This window comes from Mustela putorius, unplaced genomic scaffold (assembly GCF_011764305.1).
Source record: "Mustela putorius furo isolate JIRA1106 unplaced genomic scaffold, ASM1176430v1.1 tig00000421_pilon_pilon_pilon, whole genome shotgun sequence".
Classification (NCBI taxonomy): domain Eukaryota; kingdom Metazoa; phylum Chordata; class Mammalia; order Carnivora; family Mustelidae; genus Mustela; species Mustela putorius.
Genome location: NW_025421375.1, coordinates 6,721,902 through 6,734,267, shown reverse-complemented (window position 1 = coordinate 6,734,267; position 12,366 = coordinate 6,721,902).

Sequence of the window (12,366 nt, the reverse complement as noted above, 5' to 3'; positions counted from 1 at the left end):
GCAGCGGCCCAACTCACTGAGCCACCCAGGCGCCCCTATTTGTTCATTTTAAAGAGGAGGTAGAGGAGGGGGCAGAAGGAGAGGGAGAACCTCAACTCCCGGCTGAGTGCAGAGTCCCACACAGAGCTCGATCTCACTACCCTGAGATCATGACCTGAGCTGAAATCAAGGTTTGGACTTTCAACCAACTGAGCCACCCAGGCGCCCTGAGCCTTTGCCTATCTTTTTCATTCTGTGGTAATAGTAATAATTAAGAATTTACTGAGCCCTTACTGCATGCTAGGTATTATTGTAAGCCCTTTGGGTAGTACTCACAGGGGTGGATTCTATTATTACCTTTGTTTTGTAAAAAGCAAGGAAACTGGGGCACCTGGGTGGCTCAGTGGGTTAAAGCCTCTGCCTTCTGCCTGGGTCATGATCTCAGGGTCCTGGGATCAAGCCTCATGTCAGGCTCTCTGCTCAGCGGGGAGCCTGCCCCCCCCCTTTCTCTGCCTACTTGTGATCTGTCTGTTAAATAAATAAATAAATCTTAAAAAAAAAAAAAAAAGGAGTGAATTTAAACTCCTAAGCTCATCACAGCAAGCAGTAAGGATCTTGTCCCTGCCTCTCTGTCCGCCCCAAATACTCTTCATTTCACTCCCTTCCATAATGAAGTGACTCACCTCTGTTCTAGTTCAGTCCCTTCGCATGCTTTTCAGGGATCTCCCAGATCTATCTTTCTAGTCTCATCTTCTACTACCTTCCAGAGTACCTTCTCCCACAGCCTCAGCACACTTAAGCCTTCCCCTTGCGGATCATGCTATTCGCTAATAACATTCCCTTTCCTGTTCCTCACCTGTTCTTAAAAACCCCCACCTCAACGCCATCCCCTTTATGAGCACTTCCTTGCAACTCCCTCCAACCCTTCCCACCCCACCCCTAATCTAAGTGGGAGGCAGCTTCAGCTCTCCTGAGGCTATGAGTCTCTGTTTCCATTACTTTGTACCTTCAACTAGTGTTATTAATTGATAAGTCTTTTCTCCTCGAACAGACTGTAGCCTCCTTGAGAATGGTGAAGGACATTATTTCATTTCTGTCTCCTTTTCCAAGTTCTACTAAAGTAACTGGTACAGAGATCACTTCCATTGTGATGTTGTTTGGAGTGTCATTGGGGTCCAGAGCTGATGGCCACGAAAGGATTCTTAAGACGTCTTTGGTGTAAAAAAAATGGTTTATTAAATCACTGGGACAGGACCTGTGAGCAGAAAAGAGCTGCACTGGGGCTGTGAGGAGTGACTGATTATATACTTTGGAGTTGGGGGAGGTGAGGGCAAAGAAAGGTGCCCAAAAGGACTTGCAGGATTCTGGAGGCCTGGCTATGATTAAGCTAAGATTGTTTTTCCCTCTAGCAAGGCATTAACATTAAGACTGTTGGGGGCGCCTGAGTGGCTCAGTGGGCTAAACTGCTGCCTTCAGCTCGGGTCATGATCTCAGGGTCCTCTTGAGATCATGAGATCACTCGGCTCATGATTGAGTCCCACGTCAGGCTCTCTGCTCAACAGGGAGCCTGCTTCTCTCTCTCTCTCTCTCTCTGTCTGCCTCTCTGCCTACTTGTGGTCTCTGTCAAGTAAATAAAAATCTTTAAAGACCGTTGGGAATCTTCTGGAGGAATGTTATAGTTTACCTACCTCAAGTCCTCAAGTATTTGTCAATGGGCTGCAGGTTATAGGGACATTGAATTTTACTTCAGTTCCCTTCTGCCTTTGTTTCCCACATCACAATGGAGCAGAGGGTGACGCTAAGGCTCTGGGAAATTGGGGCGCCTGGGTGGCTCAGTGGGTTGGGCCGCTGCCTTCGGCTCGGGTCATGATCTCAGGGTTCTGGAATCGAGTCCCCATCGGGCTCTCTGCTCAGCGGGGAGCCTGCTTCCTCCTCTCTCTCTGCCTGCCTCTCTGCCTACTTGTGATCTCTCTCTGTCAAATAAATAAATAAAATCTTAAAAAAAAAAAAAATGGCTCCGGGAAATTGAGTCTATGAAAGTTACGCGATTGATAAGATTGCTTTTTTTCTTGTATATCACTAAGACATTTGTAAATGATGGAGTACAACTTTAAGTTAACTCCTAGTGGTTGTTCATTTCCCCTTCCCTTAGCCTTAGGGCAGCCAGGAAAGCCTGGGGATGTCACACAGATCCCGCTTGGAAGGGGCGGGGAATGGGGGGTGGGGCGGTCAATTTGTGCTTTGCTTTCAACTTGCCTTCTCCTCCCTTACCAACTGGAAATTCCCTAAATAGTCTATTTATTTTTGTTGTTGTTAAGATTTTATTTTTTATTTATGTTAGAGAGAGAGAGAGCTCACACAAATGGGTGAGAGCCAGAAGGAGGAGAGAGAGAATCCCAAGCAGACTTGGAGCTGAGTGAAGTCTGATGGAGGGCTCGATCCCATGACCCTGAAATCATGATCTTTTTTTTTTTTTTTTAGATTTTTATTTATTCATTTGACAGAGATCACAAGGAGGCAGAGAGACAGGCAGAGAGAGAGGCAGAGAGAGAGGAGGAAGCAGGCTCCCCGCCGAACAGAGAGCCCGATGCGGGGCTCGATACCAGGACCCTGGGATCATGACCCGAGCCGAAGGCAGAGGCTTTAACCCACTGAGCCACCCAGGCGCCCCCTGAAATCGTGATCTTGATGAGGGCACAGAAGGCTGGCTGAGGACAAAGCAAAAGCTGACACCCTCCAACCTTCTCCAACCCCCACTCCTGGGTGGAACATCTGTGACATTCTTTAGGAGTCTCCCACCCATCTTAATGTTAATACCTTGCTGGAGGGCAAAATGACCTTAGCAAGGGCAGGGCCTCTGGTATCTGGTATCTTGTAGGTCCTCGTTAGCATATGAAAGTTCTATGGAAACTTCCCTTTTCCTTCCCTCCTCCCAACTCCAGGGTACACAACCAGCTGCCTCTGAGAACCCCAGGGCAGCCCCTCTTTCTGCCTACTGATCCTGTTCCCGTGCTTTAATAAACCACCATTTTGCATCAAAGCTGTCTCAAGAATTTTTTCTTGGTCATCGGCTCCGGACCTCACCCCACTCAACCTCACCTATGTTCTAGAACTTCATCAACCTGAGCCCAGATCAAGACTCAGACCCTCAACTGACTGAACCACCCAGGCACCCCTTGAATAGTTTTTTTTTTTTTTTTAGATTTTTTAAATTTATGTATTTGACAGAGAGCACAATCCGGGAGAGTGGCAGGCAGGGGGAGAAGGAGAAGCAGGCTCCCCAGAGAGCCGGGGGAGCCCAATGTGGGATTCTAACCTAGGACCCCAGGATCATGACCTGAGCCAAAGGCAGTTGCTCAACCAACCAAGCCACCCAGGTGCCCCGAATAGTCTCTTTTTAAACGATTGATTTACTGGGGCACCTGGATGGCCCAGTGGGTTAAAGGGTCTGCCTTCAGCTCAAGTCATGGTCTCAGAGTCCTGGGATCGAGCCCTGTATCGGGCTCTCTGCTCGCCGGGGAGCCTGCTTTCTTTTCTCTCTCTGCCTGCCTCTCTGCCTACTTGTGATCTCTCTCTCTGTGTCAAATAAATAAATAGATTAAAAATATATATATATTTTTAAAAGATTGATTTATTTGAGGCACCTGAGTTGCTCAGTGGGTTAAGCCTCTGCTTTCAGCTCAGGTCATGATCTCAGGGTCCTGGGATTGAGTCCCGCATCGGGCTCTCTGCTCAGCTGGGAGCCTGGTTCCCTGCTCTCTCTCTCTGCCTGCCTCTCTGCCTACTCATGATCTCCGTCCGTCAAATAAATAAAAATCTTAAAAAAAAAAAAAGATTTATTTATTTTGAGAGAGAGCACGCATGAGAGCACAGGTGGGTGGGCAGAGGGAGAGACTCTCAAAATGCCCCCTTGAATAGTCTATTTCTTATGAGTAAAAGAAATGCCAGGCAACATTTCGTAAATCACCTGTTCATGAGGTAGGTCACAGTAACAGGTGGTGCTCCTCTCTTCATGAATGAAGTGGTATCTTTCAGGTGTGGATGAAAGGCTTTAGAATCGCACTGTTGAATCAGATGACCATGGCCACAGGTAGCTAAGAGTTTGAATAATTTAAAAGTAAATAAAATGTAAACTTCTGTTCCTTAGTCACATTATCCACATTTCCGATGCTCTACAGCCTCACATTGCTACTGGCTAGTATGTGTTTAGCACAGATATAGATTATTTTGGTCGCTAGCAGAAATTTCTGTTTTCTAGAAAGATAATTCGTACAGATCAGTGGGGTATGAATAAAGTTTACATACCATTAAAATTTTATTCTTGTGAGCACATGAGGATTAACACTGTCACTGTAATGTTAGAGATTATTTGTTAAATCTTTCCCTTTGGAATAGTCAACACTTGGTCAATGACTCCAGGTTATGGTAGAAATAGTAAGAAAAAAAGAAGCCATTAGCAAAAGTAAAACATGTGTTAGAAAATTGCTTTGAGGGGCACCTGGGTGGCTCAGTGGGTTAAAGCCTCTGCCTTCGGCTCTGCTCATGATCTCAGGGTCCTGGGATCAAGCCCTGCATTGGACTCTCTGCTCAGTGGGGAGCCTGCTTCCCCCTCTCTCTACCTACTTGTGATCTCTCTCTCTGTGTTAAATAAATAAATAAAATCTTTTTTAAAAAATTGCTTTCAGGGGGCACCTGGGTGGCTCAGTGGGTTAAGCCGCTGCCTTCAGCTCAGGTCATGGTCTCGGGGTCCCAGGATCGAGTCCCGAATTGGGCTCTCTGCTCAGCAGGGAGCCTGCTTCCTCCTCTCTCTCTCTGCCTGCCTCTCTGTTTACTTGTGATCTCTCTCTGTCAAATAAATAAATAAAATCTTTTTTAAAAAATTGCTTTCAGGAAAATCTCAGCAATCAGAATCCTGAATCTTCCAAGCAACTAATGATTTTATTTCAAGATTTTATTTTTATTTATTTGACAGATGGAGATCACAAGTAGGCAGAGAAGCATAGAGAGAGAGAGAGGAGGAAGAAGGCTCCCTGCTGAGCAGAGAGCCCGATGTAGGGCTCGATCCTAGGACCATGACCTGAGCTAAAGACAGAGACTTTAACCACTGAGCTACCCAGGAGCCCACAACTAATGATTGTTAAAGGCAGACCTCTGCAGGTCTTTTCCAGGATATACAGAGTTAAAAAAAAAAAATGTATACAGAGTAAGCCAAGTATCTGTTTTTATCTTAGAAATCTGGTCCCATCAAACGGCTGACAATTCTTAGTTTATCATCTTGACCTTTCAAAAAAGAAATCTTTCAGATAAGAGGTAAAGAAAGTCAATAAAAGCAATTTTAGAGGTGTGCTCAGATAACATTTTTTCTTATAAACTAGTAATATAGGCACATCTGGAAGTCCAGTTTTCTCGAGTTCCTCTTGCCTGTAATGCACAGTCCCTGAAGGGGAAAAGAAAGTAAGAGTTTGTCTGCAGACAAGGCATGTGAAGACCGGGGTTGTAAAAAAGCATCCATACATTTGAGCTGTATGATGATTTTCCTGACATGTATGCCAACTTAAAAAACTGTATACACCTTTTTTTAAAAAAGATTCTATTTATTTGCTTGAGGGAGAGAGAGAGAAAGTGCATACACAAGCTGGGGCGGCCAGGACAGAGGCAAAAGGAAAACCAGGCTCCTCACGGACCAGAGAGCCTGATGCAGAACTTGATCCCAGGACCCTGGGTCATGACCCTCAGATCATGACCTGAGCCGAAGTCAGATGCTTAACCTACTGAGCCACCCAGGCGCCCCTGTATATGCCTTTTTTTTTTTTTTTAAGATTTTATTTATTTATTTAACAGAAAGAGAGGAAGAGAGAGAGATCACAAGTAGGCAGAGAGGCAGGCAGAGAGAGAGAGGGGGAAGCAGGCTCCGCTCCGAGCAGAGAGCCCAATGTGGGGCTCGATCCCAGGACCCTGAGACCACGACCTGAGCCAAAGGCAGAGGCTTAACCCACTGAACCACTCAGGTGCCCCTGTGTATGCCTTTAAATGAGAGAAGGAATCTACCATATTATTCTAGATATCTGATAAAGACAGCATTATGCACATTTCTACTTAGGGAGGAGTTTGCATTTTAAGAATAAATATTCATGTCCTCAAAATACTGCTTTGAAGAAGGTCAAGAGAGATGTGTACGGGGCATTTATATAGTGAGAAGCAAGAGCATATCTACCCTGTATCATTTGTCCTGGATTCCTAAGATACAAACTCTTCAAGGCATTTGGAAGAGAGGAATATTTCAGATTTTCTCATCAAAAACGTTAGAAGTCAATGGGTCAGGATTTACTGGTACCAATAAGAGTTGGTACTTTCCCCTGTGATTTCTCCTTTTTTGACCTGCTCCCTAAATCTTGGTATTCCTTAAGGTTTATTCAAACCCTCCTTTCTCTTCTTTCTGGACTCTCTTCCTTGACCCATCACCGTATCACACAACTCCTAGCTCCAGTCGTCTCCTCCAAGGTAAAGACTCCTAAATCGACCTTCCCATATAGGGACAACGAGTGCAGGCCAATGCAGCTGGTCTGGAGATCATACTGGAGTAGCAAGGCTCTAGATGAGGGGCTGGCAAACCTTTTCTGTAAAGTGGCCAAATAGTCTCTGTTTCAATTACTCTGTTCTGTCATGGTACCATGAAAGCAGTTGCAGACAACATATAATCGAATGGGCATAGCTGTGTTCCAATGGGATTTTATATTCAAAAAAAGAGGCAAGCAGGATTTGGTTATAGTTGTTTTTTTTTAAAGATTTTATTTACTTATTTGTTAGAGGGAGGGAGAGAGAGAGCACAAACAGGGAGGAGTAGCAGGCAGAGGGAGAAGCAGGCTGAGCGGGGAGCCCGACCCTCGACTTGATGCCAGGACCTTGGGATCATGACCTGAGCTGAAGGCAGACGTCCAACTGACTGAGCCACCCAGGCATGCCTAGTTTGTCGATTTCTGTTGATCATGATTTTCAAGCAGAATCTGCTCCGAGAGAAAGGATGGGAGAGAATAAGAGGGAGGATAATTTCCCTGAATTTTCCCCAATCAGAGCAACTTAACTTTAATCCATTTTGTTCACACAGGTGAGCGAGATCTCGTTTGAACAACGGGTTTCAGGGCCACTTGTCTACATTGTTCTCTGAGGTTCATTCTGGTACAAATCAGTCACCTCTCTCAAGCTGGTCTCTGCTTTGATCCATCTTGTGTGTCAAAGTAGTAACATGATTGCCCATTTCTGACCATATCACTTCCCAAACTTATTCCCATGCACCATTCCCAATCTACCCCTTTTAATCTCCCTCTACAGGCTCTTAACATACTTGGGGATCAACCACACAGGACTCTACCCATGACACTCCCCAAAGATGTTTTCCCTTCTATCCTGTGTGTTCTCCCCTTGCCCAGTGTGCCCACTCTCTCCCACCCCACCTTTCCACTTGGCGATCCTCAAATGCTATCTGCTCTTCACCACTCAGAAATAATCCCTTCTGTGCTTCTGTGTGCTTTGCTCATGGGGCTTTTACGTGTCTGGGTCCCAGGTCCCCTGATGAATTCATGTTCCTTATGGGCAGGTATCACATTTTATGGAATCCTTCTCCCCGGCAAAGGCACAACTTAGTACCATAGGCACAGTGACCATTTGCATTTTTTATTTGGATCAAAACAGGGCATCCCTGGTACACCACATCCTACCCTCCTAAGAACTTCTTCACCTACCTGCCATGTTCTTGTTTCTTCCTCCTCCCCTGGCTGTAGATGACCACAAGGCACAGGTGTTTCCCATTGTTCTCCGATGATAAGAGTAGCTGGTTGATGCCTGAGAGCCAAGAGGAAATGATCCAGGTAAACTCGCAGTGGAAGGGACAGGGGAATGAGATGGAGAAGTCCGGGAGAGACAAGTCCAGAAGCCTTGCGTGACAGGAAAACATAAGTCATCTGGCCCAGATGGGCAAGGTCTAGGTGGGGGCACGTGCCAGACTTTGAGGGAGGGAGTCATGCAGGGGAAAGAGACCAGCAGGACTCAGAAAGGGACACATTCAGGCTGAAAATTTACAGCTGTTTAACTTTGGGTGGATTTCTAACCCTCTGGGCCTCATCTGCACTTTAAGAATAAAAATACCCTTTTAAAAAAAATTTATTTATTTATTTGATAGAGAGAGATCACAAGTAGGCAGAGAGGCAGGCAGAGAGAGAGAGAGGAGGAAGCAGGCTCTCCGCTGAGCAGAGAGCCTGATTCGGGACTCGACCGAGGACCCTGGGATCATGACCTGAGCCGAAGGCAGTGGCTTAACCCACTGGGCCACCCAGGCACCCTAAAAATACCTTTTTTTTTTTTTTTTTTTTTTTTTAAGATTTTATTTATTTATTTGACGGAGAGAGATCACAAGTAGGTAGAGAGGCAGGCAGAGAGAGAGAGGAGGAGGAAACAGGCTCCCTGCTGAGCAGAGAGCCCGATGCGGGACTCGATCCCAGGACCCTGAGATCATGACCTGAGCCGAAGGCAGCGGCTTAACCCACTGAGCCACCCAGGCGCCCTAAAAATACCTTTTTAAATGATCTGAGGGTTAGAAAAATGATGTGTCTGGGACAGAATGGGAGCTCAGTAAGAGGCGTTGTAGGTTTTGAAGAAGGGGAGTGAAGAAGCAAAGGAAATTAAAAAAAAAAAAAACGAAATTGTATTTCTTCAAGTTTATTTATGTATTTGTTTATTTAACAGAGAGAGCACAAGCAGGGGGAGCAGCAGGCAGAGGGAGAGGGAGAAGCATCGATACGGGGCTCAATCCCAGGACCCCAGGATCATGACCTGAGCCAAAGGCGCCCTGGAAAATGTAATTTCTTAAGAAAAGTGTTATTAATTGCTCTTTATTTTCACCTGGGGATTTATCTGGCAAATTACATTGGCCTCCCTCTTAACTGCGGTTAAAGGGAGACGGAAGTGGTCTGGCACATGCACAGGGATCACTGGGGTATCCATTAAAAGGCAGATTTTCATTCATTGAGTCTGCCTGGGTTTGAGAGGGGATATTTATGATGTTTGTAACGCTGTTGCTCTGTGAACCACAGTTGCTGTCCATGTAGGCTGTTGACATGAAGGGAGATGGGTGGGTCTGCTGGCCTCCCTGATCTGCTTTTCTCGCATTTCAAAAAGCTCCCATGGTTTCAAAAGGATGAAAGGGAACCTGGGGGGCTCAGTCATTAAGTGTGTGCCTTTGGCTCAGGGTCCTAGGATGGAGTCCCGCATTTTGCTCCCTGCTCAGCAGGGTGTCTGCTTCTCAATCTCCCTTCACCCCTCTCCCTCCTCCTGCTTTTGCTCGCTCTCTCTAAAATGAATCAATTAGGGCGCCTGGGTGGTTCAGTGGGTTAAGCTGCTGCCTTCGGCTCAGGTCATGATCTCAGGGTCCTGGGATCGAGTCCCCGTGTCGGGCTCTCTGCTCAGCAGGGAGCCTGCTTCCTTCTCTCTCTCTCTCTCTGCCTGCCTCACCATCTACTTGTGATTTCTCTCTGTCGAATAAATAAATAAAATCTTTAAAAAAAAAAAAATAAATAAAATGAATCAATTAAAAAAATTTTTAAAAAATCAATAAAATGGGGCACCTGGGTGGCTCAGTGGGTTAAGACACTGCCTTCGGCTCAGGTCATGATCCCAGGGTCCTGGGATCGAGTCCCGCATCGGGCTCTCTGCTCTGCAGGGAGCCTGCTTCCTCCTCTCTCTGCCTGACTCTCTGCCTACTTGTGATCTCTCTCTGTCAAATAAATATATAAATTCTTTAAAAAAAATCAATAAAATAACAGATGTAAAGCTCTCAAAGCCAATGGTCTGCCTATTTCCCAAGTGGTGTAGCAAGTGTTAAATTACAGAACTTGATGTGCATGGAAGCAAGGAAGCCAATGTCCAGCTTCATGAAGTGGGGCATTATGGGCCTAGACTGACCAGTCAGCACCCAGCTGCCTGCCTGTCTGTTTGAGGATGTTTTGACTATGAGCCAAAGCTCTACATTTTCCATTCCCGTTTTCTAGGCAGGGCTGGGCCCAGGAAATAACTAGTTGGGTAGCCCAGAAGAATGAGATGTTCAGGGATGCCTAGGTGGCTCACTCCATTAGGTGTCCGACTCTTGATTTCAGTTCAGGTCATGATCTCAGGGTCCTGGGATTGAGCCCTGCACTGGGCTCTGTGCTCAGCACGGAGTCCGCTTGGGATTCTCTCTCTCCCTCTCCCTCTGCCCCTCTCCCTGCTCGTACTCTCCCTCTATCTCTCTCTAAAAATAAATAACTAAAATCTTTAAGAAAAAAGAAAAAGAATGAGGGGTTCAGAGGCAGACTGGAGTTAGACTGCTGCAGACTTGCATTAAAGGAGGCGGACAGAGATAAGAAGTGAGAACCACACCTCATGACTGGGGCACAGTTCCGGGTAAATAATGGTTTACATATCACATACCTTCAAGTTTACAGAGTGTTCATAAACACCGCTTCCTCTAAGCAACACAACCGCTCTAGTTGGTGAGTATGGGTTCTGTCTTGTTTCACTGAAGAGGAAGCTAAGTGTGGTGGCCATGAGATACACCTCTCAGATATCCTTCCAACTGCAGGAAGCAACAGACTGGAGGGCCCTCCTATGTTGTGAAATGCACCACGATGTATTTGAGCTAAGACCATGCTACCCATGGGCTGCCCCAGGCCAGGGGTGGGGTGCACAGGGTTCTAAAGGCAGGCTCGTTCACTGGAGATGGGATTTCTCTGGAGAGCTGAGTGCTCCCCACCAGCCTTGCTGAATTTTCCTTAGAAAACACTGTGAACTAACATGCTTCTGCTCACCCACAGTTCCTTCCCTCTCTTCCTTGCTGCGGGTGAGCCCTACAGCACAGTCCGAGGGCTCTATCAACCTCTCCTGGTTCCCTCCTATTTTCTCTTAGAGGCATTTCTTGCAAGTTGGATACTGTTTGGGCATCAAACAGAAATCTGGATGATTCTAGGCTGTGCTTCTAATCAGTGCACTATATTGTCTTTCTTTTCATAAAATTCATTTTATTTTATTTTATTTTTTAAGATTATTTATTTATTTATTTGACAGAGAGAGAGATCACAAGTAGGCAGAGAGGCAGGCAGAGAGAGAGGAAGGGAAGCAGGCTCCCTGCTGAGCAGAGAGCCCGACGAGGGACTCGATCCCAGGACCTGAGATCATGACCTGAGCTGAAGGCAGCAGCTTAACCCACTGAGCCACCCAGGCGCCCCATGAAATTCATTTTAACTGGAGTCATTAGATGGGCCCATCATTTTTTGACTAGCTTGCTGTTATTTTTAATTCTTTATTATATTTACATTTATGTGATTATGTCTGGCATATTCCATAGGCATATAAGTTAAAATTATTTTATCTTCTTTTTTTTTTTTAAAGATTTTTATTTATTTATTTGATAGAGAGAGATCACAAGTAGGCAGAGAGGCAGGCAGAGAGAAGGGGGAAGCAGGCTCCCCGCTGAGCAGAGAGCCCGATGTGGGGCTCGATCCCAGGATCCCGAGATCATGACCTGAGCCGAAGGCAGAGGCTCTAACCACTGAGCCACCCAGGCGCCCCAAATTATTTTATCTTCTTAAAAATATAATTGTAATTTATTAAATTATGGTCAATCACTATTCTTTTTTTTAAGTTTATTTATTTATTTTTTTTAAGATTTCTTTTATTTATTTGACAGGGATCACAAGTAGGCAGAGAGGCAGGCAGAGAGAGAGGAAGAAGCAGGCTCCCCGCTGAGCAGAGAGCCCGATGCGGGGTTCAATCTCAGGACCCTGAGATCATGACCCGAGCCAAAGGCAGATGCTTAACCCAGGCGCCCCCCTTTTTTTTTCTCTTAAGTAGGCTCTCACAGCCCTGAGATCAAGAGTTGCTTGGTCTACTGTCAGTCAGTAGGCGCCCCGAGGCTTTATTAAATTATGTAAACTTACAAGATTCAGTTTCACAAAGCTTTCTGTTTAGTTTATGTGCAGACTTTGAGGTTTCTTTTGTTATTCTTTTTTAAAAGATTTTATTTGTTTACTTATTTTTAAGTAAACTCTATGCCCAATGTGGGCCTTGAATTTACAACCTTGAGATCAAGCACTGCATGGCCTACTGAGTGAGACATCTAGGCGCCCCCTATTGTTGTTCTTTGTTAACAATTGCCGTCTACGATTCTTCATCCCACTTTTCATCGTCCTTATTAATGTTCTGGGGTTTGTAATTATGCTGGTCAACCTAGAGATTCTAGGAATGTACACAGGCCAGAAAAACTACTATTTGCAGGTCACCCTTATGGTTTGGCAGAGAATGTCATAATGCTAGTCAAAGGAGGAAGCTGTGTAAGTCTCTTGAAATGGTGTCACCAGAAGA